Source organism: Nicotiana tabacum, chromosome 6, assembly GCF_000715075.1.
Source record: "Nicotiana tabacum cultivar K326 chromosome 6, ASM71507v2, whole genome shotgun sequence".
In the NCBI taxonomy this organism is placed as follows: Eukaryota; Viridiplantae; Streptophyta; class Magnoliopsida; order Solanales; family Solanaceae; genus Nicotiana; species Nicotiana tabacum.
The window spans coordinates 73,705,958-73,723,085 of record NC_134085.1 but is presented as its reverse complement, the minus strand read 5'-3'; the positions used below and the strand labels follow the sequence as shown (position 1 = coordinate 73,723,085).

The 17,128-nt window shown below is 39.5% G+C and overlaps 1 long non-coding RNA gene across 1 annotated transcript; it reads right to left on the bottom strand.

The window, feature by feature from the left end:
* Positions 1 to 513: 513 nt before the first annotated feature.
* Positions 514 to 16,083, bottom strand: LOC107773684 (uncharacterized). The gene is made up of 5 exons (XR_001645350.2): positions 9,019 to 16,083; positions 3,224 to 3,352; positions 2,231 to 3,143; positions 1,553 to 2,153; positions 514 to 896 (listed from the first exon to the last, which is right to left on the bottom strand). It is a non-coding gene; the product is annotated as an uncharacterized LOC107773684 (long non-coding RNA).
* Positions 16,084 to 17,128: the final 1,045 nt, after the last annotated feature.

Here is a 17,128-nt window from a genome sequence, read left to right as displayed (position 1 = left end):
AATTCCTAGAACATCGGACAAAGTAGAGAAATTTTCATAAAGCACTATCCTTTAGTAGTAATTAGCCATCTATAGATATCATTTGCTATATTACGGATTATAGATACCTTTTGTGTGGTTATAAGATGTATTTTATGTATTTAAGCTATTGTATTCATGAATACAATAGCAAAAATAGGCGTGAATCAGGGAAGTCCAGCTAAATTCATGGAGTAAAACATGGGATTACAGCTGGACAGATTATTGCATTCAGCTATATTCGACTGTATGCACGGCATGAAATAGGAGATTACACTGTTTTTAAAACGGAAAGTGAATCAATTAACATAATAGACTCCTAATATAACTCAACAAACTCAATTATAACACACAAAATTTGTATTTTCAGTTATAAAAAAGATTCTCAACCGAAAAATACCCCAAAAACATAACAATCTTCAGAGAAATTATATAATACATCTGAATACATAAATTATATTAATTAAAAAAATATTTATGAATACATTCATGGCATATAGCGAGACAGTGAATACAATAAAATATATAGAATACATCGGGATACATTGAAATACAATGAAAAAAACAGTGAATACAATGAAATACATAAAATACAGCAAGATACATTAAAATACAATGAAAAAAAAAGAAAGTGAATACAATGAAATACAACGAGATATATTGAAATACATTGAAATATATTAACAAAAAATTCAAGTTGCTCTGCCCCCAACGTCGTCTTTGTTCAAGAACAACCCTAATATCGTCTCGTTGAAGAAGCATCAGTATCCAGTCCTCGCTTGCCGTCACCTTTGCCTCCAGTTGCTGACGATTAGCATGTAATTACCGGCGAAATAACGGAGACTTCTCCAAAACCTTTGCATTCTTTAACAGAAATTCTGAAAGTTTGAAATGCTTGTCAAAGCAACATTCTAAATGATCCTTCAAGTATGTTAAAGAGATGACAATCTTAACATTCTGCAAATCAATAGATTCTCCTTTTGCCAAATATCTTAACCTAAAGTTGTAACGGGCAATATTAAACTGGAGACAGAGAATATAATCAAGCCAAAAATGCAGGCGAGCCGAATAAAATTGCAGAAAGCTGACAAAATATTATTTCACAGTAGAAAGGTCAGGCGGAGGAGAAGACATGGGAAGTAGAGAGAGAGAGAGGGAGAATAGATATGGGGTAGGGTTAGGAGAAATTTGAGGGGATATGAGAGAGAAAAATAATACAAAGCTTATTTTATGGCTTAAAGTTAGGAGGTAATCATAAATATATATTTGGCTATAAAAAATCAAAAGGTAGCTATGGAATATAATTTTTAAAAGGATATTTATCTAAAATAAATAAGATATCAACCTTTGCTATATGAGGTAACTAATCCAACAAAGTAAACTTTCTTATTTGTCCTTAATGAAATTAATTAGTAAAATTTTCGGTTATAATGCAAAAATCCTATCAACTCAACCAAAATTATCAAAGTCAGTAAGTAGATCTCTTTTTTTAATATTAGTTCTAACTTTTCAATAGTCGCTAATGGATGTTCACCTTCAGATATTGCCTTTTACTTCAAAATAACATATAGATAACCACCACAGCAACAACATCTGCTTTGGTTTTCTTGGCCTCTGATTTGGCCTCTTCAAGCTCAATGACCAGTTTCACCTGAACAGAACCTGCTGAACCCAACTCGGACCGGAGCTCCTGGATTTTCTTGGCTTGCGCCAAGCTCTTCTCTTTCACACTTCGGAGTTGGACTTCCGCCGAGGCCAGCTGAGCCCGGACAGTCTCCTTCTCTGAGGCCAGACGTGCTCTTTTTCCATCCTTTCGGCCTCTGCTTTTATTTCACCTATTTCTTCATGGAGCTGGATAATCACATCAAGTTTTTGTTGAACATGCGGATTTGGATTATCAGTCACCATTCCCGTTCCACCAACATGAACTTCAAATATTCTTTTTACCTGCTCGGTTAGGTCGGTGTGTTCTTTTGAGCCATTTCCAACTCAGCTCGAAGGTCTTGAACTTCTTTCTCTTTTTGCTCACAAAGAAGTTTGAAGGTGTCCTTCTCGGTGAGGCCCCAGATTTAGACCTTGTACAAAATTTTCTCCCCTCGGGATCGGAGGAAGGCCTCATGATGTAACACCGAAGCCTACAAACACAAAAGAGAAGATGTGTAAGATTGGAGAAGTATTGAATCAAGAAATTAACATTGGAATATGGGATTACCCGGTTTAGAGCCTGTTAGGCTTCATTAAACAGGTAGGGTATTTCCACTGCATTCATCTCGGCCTGATCCTCTTCGGTCACCAAACATCGGAGGTAGCTAGCCACCCCTACTAGGGAAGAAAGGACCTTAGTATCCTCTGGGGCCGAGATAACGATCGACCGTTTGGGCCCAGGGTCGGCACTAGGGTCCGAAAACTGATTGGTCAGTCTAAGACTCGAGGACGCCTCGCCCGAGCTCTTCTTTGGAACATCCAAGTCACCCAGACCGGTGACATCTTCTACCTCAGCAAAATAGCCACAGAAAAATCTTCCTCCACGTGGGCTCCTTCCTCGTGACAAGCCTCCACATCCTGAGCGTCACGTATCATCGAATCATAAATTGGAGAAAATGAGGGGGAACCCCCGATATCTATTTCCCCAAGTGGGTCCTTTGAGGCACTGCCTCCGTCTTGCAGAGCCTCAAGCCCAATTTCTGCACCAATCTCCACCGCCTCTTCAACGATCTCTTTGCCCCGATGTAAAACATCTTCATTCCCTCTTGGCTCGGGGACTTGGGCCCAAGTCTCCTCCTCGACCTCATTAAGCCTAGGCGGAGCAATATCGACTCCCATCGGTTCCAAGGTTCTTCGAACCTCTGTGCTAGCTCGAGCATAGGACACCGGCCCGAAATCATCTTCATTCTATTCTTCTCCGTCCTCTTCGGGCTCCTTCAATAGTCGATGGATTGAGTCCCTTATGATGACGCCTCCCTTGGGTTTTCGGGTTGTTTTCTTTTTGGGCTTCTGTCCCTCAGAGTTCACAGAAGTCAAGGTCCTTTTCCTCTTCTTCTCCCTAACCAGCTTCGAAGCAGATGATAGGGGAGGAATTTCTTCATCACCGGACGGAGGCCTCATCATCACCTCGTTCCCAAGACCTACAAAGGAAGAGAAATAAATAAGTTTGGAAAAATGCTCTAATAGTGGTCAAATCACTAAGTCAGGAAGAAAAACTTACCATGGGTACTATCCTTCCATCGACCCTTTGCCAAATCATGCCATGCACGTTCAGCATGGGTCGATTACAATATCAGGCTCCTGACCCAATCCTCGAGTTGGGGAACCCCACCCGGCATCCAAGAAACAGCTGCATCCAGCAAAACACCGATGGGGAAGTTTATAAGAATAGAAACCATAAACAGGAATTAGGAGCGGATCATACTTATGTTTCATATTCCATTTCTCAGAAAATAGCATGCTTTCAGCCGGGATCAAGTCCGAGGTCTTTACTTGAACGAATTAGCCCATCCAACCCCGATCTTTGTCCTTATCTATGCTCGAAAAAGGTGCCTGGGTGGCTCGACGTTGAAGCTTTATTAGTCCCTCTTGATAGATTCAGGGGCTACATAGGCGTATGAGGTGGTCGAGGGTGAAGGGAAGCCCATCGACTTTGCTTGAGAAGAAACGAAGTAATATCACTATCCTCCAAAAGGAGGGATGAATCTGACCAAGGGTCACCCCGTACTTCTTACAGAAGTCTATGATGATCGGATCTAGGGGACCCAACATGAAAAGGTAAGTGTAAACACTTAAGAACCATTCTACATGAGTGGTGATTGCATCTTCTGGAGTAGGCACCACCACGTGTTTGTTACCCAGTTGCAATCTTTTTTAACTTAGGAAAGAAGTTTTTCGATGATCGAGCATATATATCTTGATACTGGCTCGCATCGTCCCGGTACCGAGGAGGTCTTTTCAACCTTAAAATCAGAGTCGAGAACACACCCTCCCAAAAAAAACTCTTCAGGGCATGGCTACGCCGCCGGTTCCTCGCCGGCCGACCGTGACGATGCAGCAGTCTCCTTTCGTAGAATGGTTTTAGATGTTTTGGCCATTATAAGCGAACAAGAATAGAGATCGAAACTTTCTGTGTTTTGGAAGGAACAAGCAAAAAAATTCAAAGATCTGAAGAATGTAAGGAACTATGAAGATTAGAATGAAAGAGATTGAAAGTAAAAGTTTAGGCAAAAGGAGGAAGATATATTTGTATATTGAAGACGACGGTTTAGAACTGATAATGGCCGAACAACTGACTGGCATTTAATGCCTCGGCATTTGAACCAACGGGACATTTCAGTACCTATTTGTCACTTACGTCACGATGCTTATATCATGATAAACCGAGGGAAATATTGAAGACTCAATTTATTTCTTGTAATTCCATAAATAGGATTCCTCTACTATATAAAGGGGGTCCTAATCATTTTATAATGACCATACTCACGCATAATTAAGAAATACACTACATTTTTTCTCTTAAGCTCTCTTAAAGCTCTACTGTTCAGTTCATTCCTTTTTAGCATATTATGTTGTTCGAGGGCGATCTAGCTTGAGGGCCATAGTTGTTCATCACATTGGTTTGCGTTATTACTGTCAATTTCTAGCATTAATTTTCATATTTATCAGTTTGTGCCAAGTGAAATCATATATCCTTAAAACCACTTATAAGTTTAATTGTTATCCAATTTTAAGGGTAAACATCCACGAAGCTGTTAAACCAGATTATATCAGCAACCTTGTAGTTGCTACTTGTTATCTTCTAGTTGGGTCTTATTCTATGTTAGTGATTTTCTGTAGTCTGTCATGGGATAGTGACTGTGGTCTGGGGTGGTAGAGTAAGGTCATGTCCTCAGATGTGTAGGGGTGGGGAAGGGGTCAGAGGGTGGGACGGGAGACAATGAGGGTAGGGGAAAATGGAGCTTGTAGGTTGAGGATTGGGTCGTGTAACATAGGCACGCTGATGGGTAAGTCTATTGAGTTGGTGAAGATTCTCCAGAAGAGGAAGGTCAATATAGCTTGTGTCCAAGAGACTAGGAGCGCGTTTGGATTGACTTATTTTAAGTGCTTTTAAGCTAAAATAACTTTTAAGCTATTTTGTAGTGTTTGGATAGATTAAAAAAGTGTTTTTAAGCACTTGTTTTTAAGCTAAAATGGCAAAAACAAGCCAAAAGCTAGAATTCTTAACGTATGGCTTAAAAATCACTTAATATAAGCCCATCCATACGGGCTTTAGGTGGGTAGGGTTCAAAGCGAGGAATGCGGACAGGTATAAGTCGAGGTAGTCTAGAGTCGTGAAGGGTAAGAATAGAGTGGGTATCTTGGTGAATAGGAATCTTAGAGAGTCTATGGTTGAGGTTAGGCAAGCGGGTGAATGATAGACTAATGTTTATTAAGTTGGTGATTGGTGAGTGCACCCTCAATGTCGTTAGCGCTTACGCGCTGTAAGCAGGCTTGGATGAGGAGGTTAAAATGCGCTTCTAGGAGGGTTTGGACGAGATTGTGCGTAGTATTCCACCTACTGAGAGGTTATTTATAGGAGGGAATTTCAATGGCCATATTGGGTTAGCTGCTGGTGGCTATGGCGATGTGCATGGTGGCTTCGGCTTTGGGGGATATGAATGGAGGAGGTTCTTTGCTGTTAGATTTCGCTAAGGCTTTCGAGTTGGTGATTGCGAACTCGAGTTTTTCGAAGAGGGAGGAGCATCTGGTAACTTTCCAAAGTTCGATGGTGAAGACTCAACTTGATTACCTCCTCCTCAGAAGGTGTGTCAGAGGGTTGTGCAAGGATTGCAAGGTTATCCCGGGTGATACCCTCACGACTCAGCATAGGCTCTTAGTAATGGACGTCGGTATTATGATAAGGAGGAAGAAGAGGTATGCTCATGGTCAACTGAGGATTAGGTGGGTAGCCTTAACTAAGGATAAAGCCCTGGAGTTGGAAGGAAGGTTATCGGCTATGGGAGCCTGGAGGTGTAGTGGGGACGCGAGTGTTATGTGGCTAACGGTGGCGAACTATTTTAGGGAGGCAGCGAGAGAGGTGTTAGGGATATTGAAGGGTTACTCTAGCAGGCACCAAGGAGACTGGTGGTGGAATAACGTAGTCCAAGGCGAAGTGGAGATGGAGAAGGTAGCATATATGAAGTTGGCAGGGAGCACAAGCGAGGAAGAGAGGAGAGCGAATAGAGAGAGGTACAAGGTAGCGATGAAGGAGGCAAAGCTGGTGTTCAGAGAGGCTAAGAATGCAGCGTTTGACCGTCTGTACGGGGAATTGGAGGAAAAGGGTGGGGATAAGAGGTTGTTTCGGCTGGCTAAGGCGAGGGAGAGGAAGGCGAGGGATTTGGACCAAGTGAGGTGCATCAAAGACGAGGACGATAGAGTATTGATGGGGGAGTCCCAAATTAAGCAGAGATGACATACGTACTTTCATGGTCTTCTGAGTGAAGATGGGGACCGAGATATAGTGCTAGGGGATCAGGGGCATTCAGAGAGTCTCCAAGACTTTAGGTATTGTAGGCGCATTAAGGTAGAGAAGGTTGTGGGGGCTTTGTGTTAGATGAGTAGGGGCAGAGCGATCAGGCCAAACAAAATTCCGGTTGAGTTTTGAAAGGTGGGTAGAGCAGGCTTGGAGTGGCTGACTGGGCTATTTAATATTATTTTCAAGACGAAGAGGATGCCGGATGAGTGGAGGTGGAGTACAGTGGTACCGTTGTACAAGAACAAAGGTGATATTCAGTATTGTAACAACTATAGGAGTATCAAGTTACTAAGTCATACCATGAAAGTTTAGGAGAGGGTAGTGAGGGTGAGGAAGACAGTGTCTATATCCGACAACCAGTTTTGGTTCATGCCGGGTCGCTCTACTACGGAAGCTATCCACCTTATTAGGAGGTTGGTGGAATGGTACAGGGATCGGAAGAAGGATTTGCACATAGTGTTTATTGACTTGGAGAAAACATATGACAATGTCACTAGTGAGGTGCTATGGAGATGTCTGGAGGCAAAGGGTGTGTCGATAGCTTACGTTAGAGCGATCAAGGACATGTATGATAGAGCTAAGACTAGGGTTAGGACTGTGGGAGGCGACTCAGAGCATTTCCCGGTAATTATGGGGTTACACCAAGGATCTGCACTTAGCCCATTCTTATTTGCCTTGGTGATGGATGCACTGACACACCATATTCAAGGGGAAGTGCCATGATGTATGTTATTTGCTGATGACATAGTTCTAATTGATGAGACGAGGGTCGGTGTTAACGAGAGGTTGGGGGTTTGGAGATGAGCTCTCGAGTCTAAGGGTTTCAAGCTGAACTGGACTAAGACAAAGTACCTAGAGTGCAAGTTCAGCATCGAGTCGAGGGAAATAGGCATGGTCGTGAGGCTTGGATCAAAGGTCATCCTCAAGAGAGGTAGTTTCTAGTACCTTGGGTCAGTTATACAAGGGGGCGGAGAGATTGGTGAGGACATCACTCACCGTATAGGGGTGGGGTGGATGAAATGGAGGCTAGCATCTGGAGTCTTGTGTGACAAGAAAGTGTCACTGATACTCAAAGGTAAGTTTTATAGAGCGATGGTTAGACCGGCCATGTTGTATGGGGAAGAGAATTGACCGGTTAAGAACACTCATATCCAGAAGATCAAGGTAGCAGAGAAGATGATGTTGAGGTGGATGTGCGGGCACACTAGGATTGATAAGATTAAGAATGAAGATATTTGGGAGAAGATAGGCGTGGCCCCTGTGGATGACAAGATGCGGGAAGCGTGCTTAGATAGTTTAGGCACGTGCGGAGGAGAAGCCTTGATGCTCTGGTGAGTGTCACACCTCCTTTTTCCTACACCCGGAAGGGTAGGACAAGAGAGTTTTTTCCAACTTAAAGTGACAATCGAAACGGGATCATTTTATTAAAAATTCAGAGTTGCCACTTGGGATAATTTTATGGAGTCCCAAGTCACCGGTTCAAATCCCGAATCGAGGAAAAGATTGACTCTGTATTACAGTCTGCGAACACAGAAATCCAGGTAAGGAATTCTGTTAACTCGGGAGAAGGTGTTAGGCATTTTTGAGTTCCATGGTTCTAGCACGGTCGCTCAACTGTTATATTTGGCCTATTATCTGATTTTAAAACACTTTTAAACCTATGTGCATTTTTAACTTTAAAACCGCTTTCATTTATTTAAGGAATTATTTCAAGGTTATTTAAAACACATCGCAAGTCATGCTACATGAAATGTACCCGTGATTCACGATACGTTCTATTTAACCTTGTTAGAAAATTAAAATCGGACCATATGAAATGTACCCCGGATTTTAGTAATAACCGTGATAATTATATAATCAACGCGCCTGAAACAAACTACGAAACTCGTTAGTTTTCATTTGTTCAATTCCTAAGTTTGAAATTGATGCAATGGCATGGGAATTATGGAAATTTATTGTGGATAGAGTGTAAAATTAAGCTAGAAGGATTCGAATATAAGAAAATGAGCCAACTTTATTCAATTCTTCAAAACCCATATACTAGGCCCAAAAGCAGAAGATTCATCTAACGGCCCACACTAGGTAAGACTTGGAATATGCAAGTAAACTTATACAGCATATAACATGAAAATTGATTATCTCAACACATAGGAAGTTTAAACCGTAAGTTCAATTTAGAATTAGTATATCATTTAACAGGAATCCATATCAGATGGCAACACTTCAATTTAATACGTCAATTAACACGGCGAATTAGTAGCTAATTAAGTCGTAGACCAGCATATGAAATCTTCAAATGAACAAACAGTTTCAACCTAAATTTTAGCTCAAACATAACAGTTATCAGCAAGATCAATTATAGGCAAACAGAAAAACAAAAGCCAATTTTTGCTGATTGAACATAATTAAACTCATGAGATTAAAGATGGCCATAACATGAACAATTCAACATTGCCATTTATAAGTCCAACAACTAATAACAAATGAGCGAGGCATACCTAGCAACAAAACACAACTCAAAATTAGCCGAAGAAGCTGGACAGTGGAGAAACCAACAAGAATTCGTCCAAATAGAGCTTCAAAAGACTTGAAAACGGAGCTCAACAGCTTTGAACCAGCAACAAATTGTTTGGATCTCGCGGACCACATACGACGACCTCGATGGAAAACCTCACCGGAAAATTAAAATGCCAGCCGAATCAGGCTACAAGATCTCAGAATCCACATGGAATTCATGTCTAAAGGAGCTAAATCGAAATAATTGGACAATGAATGAAAGGCCCCTTTTTCACGTTTTTTTTTTGGAAAACTTCTACTAGGTTTTTTATTTGGTTTTGGGTTTTTCGAGGAAGAAGGAGATGAGAAACGGGGAGCAATGGTAAGAGGCCCGCCGATGAATTTCTCTGTGTTATTGTGGCTGATGGTCCTCTCTTTAGCTCTTTAGGCGTTCTTTTTGTGTACTTTTCGTCTCCTTCAGCATTAGCCATTACCTTTATTATATAGATCTAGGTCTAAATGTGTATTTTTGTGCTAATTGCGCTTAGGTTCTTAGTTTTTTTTTTTTTTATTCCAAATAAGAGTCTAGAAGGGTCCCTAGGATTAGCTTAATGGGCATTGGGCATTGAGCTTAAGGAATGAGCTAGAAACTTGGACCTTTATGACTAGCTATGCTTAAAATTAGCTTAATTAACTAAAAATATTATCAAAAATATTAATTAGCCCTACTTAAGTAAAAATAATTATTAAAATAAGACTGACCGTTAAAACAAAACTATTTTTTGATATTTTTTTCAAGGTTAAAAATGACTATAAAACATTAATAAACCTATTTTTTGTAATTTTCGTTGTCTTGTAATAAAATAAAAGTAAAAGAGTAAAAATGAGTTGAAATAGCTATATTAGGCCTAAATTAAATATTTGCATGCTAAAATATAAAAAATCTTAGGGAGGGTCAAAAATCACATGTCTACAGCTGCCCCTCTTTGACTGGAAATACGAAGTATCTTCAGACAAAGAACGACTAGACAAGTTTTTTGACCCGACCCTTATTTAAGGCGACCAAAAGAAACGAGAATGTGACCAAGCCCTGGTATCTGAGCTGCCTACATATCCTTGGCTATAAAGGAATCAGGTCACGTGTAGTCAGAGGTGAATGAGGTGATGGGGTACCGAGGTTGAGAGCCGAGCGAGGTGCCGTCGAGGTTCCGGTCTGCGGTCCCGTTATTACATCAAAAATCAAAATTGAAAAAACTAACTAAGCCTATCAGCTACGAGTTACAAGATTCCTATCTATGAGTCTTCTGAAACTTGATCTTGAGTCTTAGTTGGTTCTTCATGCGAACTCTGATATGAATCTTGATGCTTGTTAGCCGTAGGTGTTGGTTCAATCTTCTTCAGCTTTTCAAACCAAGACGGGACATGCAGAGCTTGTGACCTCAGCCCTGTCTTGAGCAGCTCACATCTTTCATTAACTTCTACATTTGGATTCACTTCTTGTCTTTCTTTTTGTTTTTTTTTTCTTTTTATTCTGGATTGTGACTAACTTCTGTTGATCATCTTTGACTGCTGACTCGCATTCTTGACGCGAGTTTCGTTTGTTGCTGACCTGAATTGCATTTTGAATTGAATTCCCTTTTTTTTCCAGGTGGACACCTGATTGCTGAAATTGAACCGTTTTCTCTTGTTACTTGACACTGTTTCCCTTGCACCTTGAACCATTTTCCTTTGAAACTTGAACTGTCTGCCTCCGAAATTGCTTTCCCTTGAAACTTGAGTTGTCTTCCTTCGAAACTGCTTTCCCTTGAAACTTGAGTTATCTTCCTTCGAAACTGCTTTCCCTTGAAACTTGAGTTGTCTTCGCTTGTTTTCCAGGTAGACGCCTAATTACAACAAAACAGACAAAACAAAAGAAATTTTCCTGCCCCAGTTTGATATTGGGAACATTTGTGAGTGTTAACAAAGCTATAAATCACCTGCGTTGCCGATGAAGGATGCAATGATGAGAATAAAATTAATGACTCGACTAGGATGTGTGTCTCCTAAACGTGATTGAGCTTGCGGAAAACTATAAACTAAGCTTGACTAAAGTAAAAACTGACCCTATTCTCCAGGCGGGCCCCCCTGATTTCAGAAAAACTAAACATTGATAATCTTAAGAAAACTAAAAAAAATGACTCCCTTTTTCTTTTCCAAATTCAGACTTCCTTTTTTTAAAAAAAAATTATTATCCTAGGAGAAAATTCATCGGACTAGGTTTTCTATCTTAGGAGAAAGATTCATCAGACTAAGATTTTGATCCTAGGAGAAAATTCATCAGACTAGGTCTCTTTTCTACTTCTTTTTTGGTATCTTAGGAGAAAGATTCATCAGACTAAGATTTTGATCCTAAGAGAAAATTCATCAGACTAGGTCTCTTTTTTTTGGTATCTTAGGAGAAAGATTCATCAGACTAAGATTTTGATCCTAGGAGAAAGTTCATCAGACTAGGTCTCCTATCTTACTTCTTTTTGGTATCTTAGGAGAAAGATTCATCAGACTAAGATTTTGATCGTAGGAGAAAATTCATCAGACTAGCTCTCCTATCTTAGGAGAAAAATTCATCAGACTAAGATTTTATTTTTGGGAGGAAAATCCATCAGACTAGGACTTTTTATCCTAGGAGGAAAAATGTGAAAATCAATGGCAAGATTTTATGCATAACAGCAAGACAAATAAAGGAAAAAATTTGAGAAACTTCCCTTTGTCAGCTCTCCTCGTCTTTTCTTTTTATTCTCTTTTTTTGTTGTTTTTTTTTCATTTTTTTTCTTTTTGAATCACTTTCCTTGCACCGCTTTGTTCCTGTTTCATACAAAGAAAAATTTGTCAGTTTGAAAATGGTGGTCGGTTTGTGACCTTGAGTCTTGGGCAGCTTGGCTTCTACTCAATCAGCTTGAGTCGGTCTCAAAAAATATTTGTTCTGCACCAACTCTGATTGTTTCACACCAGTACCATTTGTATTTGCAGCTCAAACAACCTTATCTCAATTGGAGATCTTTGCTTTGGTGACCTTTTTCCGATATCTTGAATGACTTCCTACTTTTGAGCAATTTGTCTGTCGGAGAGAATCACCACTTATCTTTGCTTGCGCCAAGTAGGCTGACAAGAGTCTTTAGGGGGAGCCTTTGCATGAATCCTCAAGGCATGTTGACAGTAATAACTAAGTGTGCTGGCCAAATTCACTTTGTGCAACTGAAAAGCTGGTAGCAGTTTTGAAATCTTTTCTTGCTTGTTTTGACAAGGACTGACTCAGAGTGGAGGACACAATGGTGCAAAAAAACAAGTATTAACAAGAAATGCCCCTGTCAGAAGGACAAAAGGAAGAATTTTTTTTTCAATAACTAGCCTTAATGATCATGACATGCATTTTGGACTTAACAACCGATCTATCAAACTGACCAAATCTTCCCTTTTACCATTCTTATGATCTTTGAAGTCGGACATATCCGTGCCAATCATTTGCATCAGCTTCACGAATCACTTTCGACTAATGGTGTCCCGATGAATTTTCACCAACAAGCCTCTCTCATTTATTCATCTCTACTTACCATCCCCTTACTGTGCCCGTGATGGTTTTCACTAATAAGACTCTCTCATTTTTCTTTTTCTTTTTCTTTCCCTCTTTTTTGTGAGCAACTCAACGATGTTCTACGTCGTGTGACAACTGTTGCTCATTGCATGCATCTCTTGGCATTCTTGAAGGCATATTGGGAGGTCTTTATTTGGAAGGTTTTGGATAGGGTTGGAAAGAAAGGTCGGCATGAAGGCTTAAATAAACTCAAAATGAGGGGTTGTAGACTTACAACTCTTGGAATCGACTCTTTCAAAAATAAAATAAAATCTTTGCCCCAGTTTCAGATGCTGGGGATTTTTGGATTTTTGGATTTTTTCTATTTTTTTTCTTTTTCTTCTAAATTCTTATTTGGTTGGACCGAACCGTGAGGCTACCTACGTATCCTTATTTTAAAGGAATCAGGTCTAACGTAGTTCAAACATTTGACCTAACTATTTTTCAACTTTCTTTCCTCTGTCTTTTTCCTTTTTTTCTATCTTTTTTTTTCTTTTTGTTTTCAAAAACAAGTTGTCTCGGCTTCTATTTTTTGAGGGCATGGACCTTTGATAATTCATTTCTTCTTTATTTTTTTTCACTTGAACTTTCTAAGAATTGCCCCAGTTTGTACTCTTGGGACATGGACTTTTTTTTTCTTTTTCTTTTTCCTCTTTTTTTTTTTTGTTTTTTGAATCTTGACTCTAAACTTTCCAAAAGAGGGTGGTCAAAGAAAATAACACAGACTCAAAGCGGTGAAAAAGGGTATAAAGTATTTTGGGTAGCAGAAAAAGGGCCTCCCAACCTCGAGAACGCCAATTATAGTATTCTGTCGCGATCACATCATTGATGAACATGCCCGTTTTCTTGGTGTTTCGTGGTCACAAGACACTTTCTGTCTCTTAATGTCAAACTTTCCAACAAACTTCAATTGATTAAACATCCTTAAGCCCAATCTTCACAATGATTTGAAGGTGAATTTTACTCAACCTTAATTCCAAAGTATTTCAACTCTTTATTCATCCTCAAAAGTGCTTTTTTCAGTTATCCAATTCCAGATTAAATCGGTTCCTAAGATCTGGCCAAAATTTCCGCATGCATGTCATGTCATTAGAACTAGCAACAAAAGAACTAGGAACAGAATGACACAAAAGGACAAACTGTATTTTATTGAGTAATGGATGAAAGAGTTTTACAACTAAACAAGCAACCCAAAATACGAGTTACAACCCTAAAATAACCCGAATAATGAAAATAGCAATAGAACAGACAGACAAGACTCACACAAACAAAATGGAGGGATAGAAGGGTTTGACCCAATAAAACAAATAAAATCTGGGTCACAACCCTGAAATAACCCAGATAATAGAAAAAACATCAAAACAAACTACCAAGATTCCTTCCTAGTGAGGAGGGAATGACTTTTCAATTGCTAGGCTTGACATTTAGCCACAAATTTGCTCATCAGAATTAGCAGAGCCTTCTCCAATTTCAACATCATTAACTTCAGTTAACAAGTTCCCGAGAGAATTCTCATACTCCATGTCACCAGGCATCATCCCCACAAAGTGTGCATCATAATGTGCAGGTAAAGGATTCTGCGCGATATTCTGGGTGTCACTATCTTGGATTACAATCAAGTTTTCCTGGATCATCATTTCTATTTCTCTTTTCAAATACCGACATCTTTCAATATTGTGCCCCTGGGCATTGGAATGTTATTCACACCTTTTAGAAGGGTCAAAGCTTTTTGCACGTGGGTCCACATGATTTGGAGGAATAGGTGCGATCATGTCATGATGCTTTAACTTCTCAAATAAGCTTGCATAGGACTCTCCTATTAGTGTAAAATTATCATTCAATCTTTGTGTCCCATTATACCCTTGGCTTGAATGTGGGTTATAGGGCACCTAAAAATTTTGTGGAGGCTGGTGGAGATTTTGTGATGCTCGTGCTCGCCTTCTTGGGTGATTTGGTGGCTGGACAACATAATGAGGTGGAGTGACAGAGTATTGTGGGTTCTGAGGGGGATAGTAATGCTCATGGGAGTTATCGAAAAATAGACAAGGCTGATCATACCTTCGAGACGTTCTCCTAGGACCTCTTCTCGACTCTGATGTCATCATGATTTCTTCGTCCTTCTCATTCGTGTCACTAAAATTATCAGATTCAATCTGGACAGCCCGAGTTGCGGCTTTGAGAATTGCTTGACTTATAATTTTGTCTGTCTTAAGACCATTCTCAACCATTTTCCCCATTTTGATTGCTTCCGAGAAGGATTTACCCACTGCGGATATCATGTTTCGAAAATAATTTGGCTCTTGAGCCTGAAGAAAAACAGTGATTAGCTCGTGGTCATCCATGGGTGGCTTAACTCTAGCTGCTTGTTCTCTCCATTTAATGGCATATTCCCTGAAACTTTCAGTTGGTTTCTTCTTCAGGTTTGAAAGGGAATTGCGGTTTGGGGCAATGTCAGTGTTGTATTAGAACTGTTTGACAAAGGCCTGTGTCATGTCATCCCAGACATACCAACGAGATGTGTCTTGATCCATAAACCATTCAGATGCTACTCCTGTAAGGCTTTCCCCAAAATAAGCTATTAACAATTCTTCATTTCTTCCCGCACCTCTTAGTTGATTGCAATACTTTTTTAGGTGGGCTATGGGGTCTCCATGTCCATCATACTTTTCAAATTTGAGAGTCTTGAAACCAGGCGGCAACTGGACATCATGGAACATACATAGATCTTTGAAGGCAATACTCTTCTGACCTGCCAACCCTTGCATGTTTTTCAACCGTTGCTCTAAGCTTTTCACTCTTTGGGTCATTTCTTCATGTGTCATCTTTCGGGCAGGCTTCTCAATGTTTGCAGGAAGATCAAACGAGTACGAGTGGTACTCAGGAGAGTGGTACTACTCTTGCTGGGTAGCAATTATGACTCATGACGAGGTTGTCCTTGACCATTGGCCCATGCTTGACACATTTCGGTCATTTGCTGTTTCAGTATTCTATTTTTGCTCAAACACAGTAGACTCTTGTTGAAATCTCTGACCCTGAGTCTCTTGAGCACTTGTAACAGCTTTGATGTCAGTTATCATTCTTCCTTGGATCTTGTGTTTCCATCTTACCACAAGCCGACCACCTCAACTTTCTTCACAATTCAAAACAAAACATGTTAGAATGGACTCACTCGGTCCTTATTATTATCAATATTTTTTTAATTTTTCCTTTTTTTTCTTTTTAATGGTGATCGAACCTGATGTGGGTTGCCTACGTATCATGTGGAAACATGAATCAGATCTTGCGTAGTTCGGGAAGATTAGGAATAAAGGAAATAAACTAAATTTATGTTTTCTGGATTTCGAATTTTCTTTTCTTTTTCACTTTTTTTTTCAAAAGAAAGACTTATAAAGAAGAAAGAGAATATTTTTGGATTTTGATTTTTCTTCAGCATTTTTGCAAAGAAAAACTTCTAAAGAAGAAAGATTTTTTTTTCCTGGAATTTTGAAAGAAAAACTTCTAAAGAAGAAATAAAATATTTTTGATAGAAAAACATCTACAAAAGAAAGATAAATATTTTTGCATTTATGGATTTTTATTCTGAAGTTAGGAAAGAAGTACTTTTGAATCTTGGATTTTCTTTTCAATTTTCGAAAGAAGAATGAAAATATTTTTATATTTTTTGATTTTGAGAAACAACTAAAAGAAAATATTTTTTTGTATTTTTTTTAAAATTGGGGTCTCAAAGAAAAACTTTTCTAAAGAAGGAAGTAAAAGAATTTTTTTATGATTTTTTGAAAATTGGAGGCCGGAATCGATGAGGTTTGCCTACGTATCTCACATCTGGTGAGAATCAGACCCGCATAGTTCTTCCCAGTTTTGACGGAACAGGAAAACATGACACTTGAAAATTTTGGCTCATTTTGAAATGACTTTTTTTTTTCTTCAGAATTTTGGCAGATTTTCAGAATTTTCTAAATATCTACCTCTCACTTTTTGTTTCTTTGTTCTTCTTTCTCCTTTTTTTTGATTTTCTGTTTTCTCTTTTTTTTTCATTTTCTTTCCCTATTCTAGAAGCTAGTCAATATGCAAGCTGAAACAGACAGATACGCAAGTAGCACGTAAGATGCATCAAGATGGTCTTTTGATTTTTAGGTACACCTGTCTTAGACGGACCCAACCCATATGTTGAGTCCCCAAAGTCAAATGCACATGATGCAAACAAGCGTTCCTACTAGGGATCCAGCATGAGGCTGAGTTATTCTAGGTTTAAAACCTGGGTGTATTGTTCTAGACCTGGCTTATACGAGTGGACAACTCGAGCCGGGAGGGGGGGCAGCGTACCGGTAACTAAAAGATCATCCGGCTTTGCAACTTGTCCGAACCTCGTTCTAATTTGGTATATGACACTAATAGAAGAGGAGTCACGCCAGCGTGCACTCCCCAGAAGAGAGAAGAGAGAGGTTTCATAGCAGTTTATATACAGTTTAGATAATATCAAAACGGTAAAAGCAACATTTAGCATA